General features: G+C 54.6%; 1 protein-coding gene across 1 annotated transcript in view; it reads left to right on the top strand.

The window, feature by feature from the left end:
• The window catches only part of HMGCL (3-hydroxy-3-methylglutaryl-CoA lyase), a 350359-nt gene that overhangs the window by 200018 nt on the left and 148597 nt on the right, over positions 1–1744 (top strand). The gene's annotated exons all lie outside the window — the stretch shown is intronic.

Raw genomic sequence — 1744 nt, 5'->3', positions numbered from 1 at the left:
AACCTGAGCAGCTCTGTGCCTTCGCTCACTGGGACAAGCGTGCAGGACAGTACCCACCCCGAGGAGTCTCGCCTGCCTCTGCAGCGCTGTGATGAGAAAAGAGAAAAGCCTGGGGAGGTCAGCACAAAGGGGTACAAAAGGAGGGAGAAGCTCTCTCTCTAATGGCAGAGACTCCCCGTGCCTCAGGTTGAAGCCGCAGCCGGTCAGACCGCGCGGGTGAGCTGGTGGTTACGTTCCTGCAGATTGTATCTGCCGTGTGCATGTTGATGTGTGTACCCACTATTGTTGTGAAAGTCAGTCCCTCCCAGGTGTTTTGATGAACGTCATCGCACTTAACACACAGAAATGCCTCCGCTACTTCTTCTCACCCCGTCCTGAAGTGCCAGTGCAGCCAGGAACAAGCATTCCCCTTCAGCAGAGCCGGCGGAGGTCCCGTGGGCCACGGCTGTTCCTGCAGCTGGCCGGTGTGCTAGAGCTCACAGCAAGTAGCCCGGCCTTGCTCCACACTGTGCAGAGCTGTTAGATTCACATGCTGCGGCACCCAGCAAAGGTGTCAAATAAAGTCTTTCAAACCCGTATCCTCGTTGTGAAATGTGTTGGTGTGCAGCTGTCCTGCCAAGCAGGCCTGCGTGGATGAGCGCTGACTTGCAGCAGGTAAGCTTTTGTTCCCCCAGAAGGTTGAAAAAGGGTAAGATTTAGCTTTTAGGTAACATCCTCACTGGTTGCTTTATAGCTGCCACTCACTGTGACTGGTCTCATGGCTTTTTACTTTGCAGACCACTACACGAGTTGAAATCAGCAAGGTACACAGCAGCACTTGCCTTGAGATTGGCAATAATCCATGGCCTGGGAGCAGATCAGTTCATTTAGCTCCCAGCATCCACAAAAATGCCAGGGAACCAGACGGGTCCAGCAGAGCCTTGCAGGCAGACTCTGAGGGCTGGCCTCTGTCTCCTGACCCTTTGCAGGCAGGACCAGAATAACCCCCACTGCTTCTGGCTGTTGGGAAATGCTTTGGACAAAGCCACAGCTGAGAGCTCGCCTCTGTTCTGAGGAAAGGCCCAGTAAACGATCCTGGTCAAGAAAGATGCTGGGAGAATTTTCTGGGGAATGGTGGGAATTCAACTTCCTTTCCCATAACTCCTTCTAGTTCCAAAATGCCTTTCAAAACCGCCCATAAATCCCTGCCTTAAGTGCTGCGCTGGGAATTGCTGGAAGGGAGCAACTGCAGCTGTGATGGAGTAACGCAGCATCCGTCTGGAAGCAGACAGAGGCTTCCCGAGCAATAATGGGGCCATTGACATCGGCTGCCCCGACCCGGCTGGAGGCGGCAGCGGGAGCTCAGGGCTCTGGTGTGGCCTCAGCCGGAGAGGAACCAAATTGCCCTCTGTGGGAGGCAGGCATACAAACCAGCCCCGCGGGCTGCAGTGGTAAAACAAAACAGAGACAGTGAGAAAACCACTTCCTGATCTCTGCTGATCAAACGGGAGCCGGAGCTGGTGGGAGGGCATCGGTTCAGGCCCGTGGGGTTTTCTCCCCACAGCGACGTGGTGATTACAGCAGTAGCCCGGGACTGCATCTTTGCTTTTTTTCCCAGGGTTTTCCTTAGCCTGAACGTCTCCTGTAACACAGCCGGGCAACTTTTGATCTACCCTGTAGGGGAAATCCCCAAACTCTCTGAGCGCTCTCCCCATCCTCATTCTTCAGGCAAAAACCACACTGAAGGGGCCTCTGGGAACACGTG

Source organism: Oxyura jamaicensis, chromosome 23 (assembly GCF_011077185.1).
Source record: "Oxyura jamaicensis isolate SHBP4307 breed ruddy duck chromosome 23, BPBGC_Ojam_1.0, whole genome shotgun sequence".
In the NCBI taxonomy this organism is placed as follows: domain Eukaryota; kingdom Metazoa; phylum Chordata; class Aves; order Anseriformes; family Anatidae; genus Oxyura; species Oxyura jamaicensis.
The sequence above is the reverse complement of the archived record's forward strand: the minus strand, read 5'-3'. Positions and strand labels throughout refer to the sequence as shown.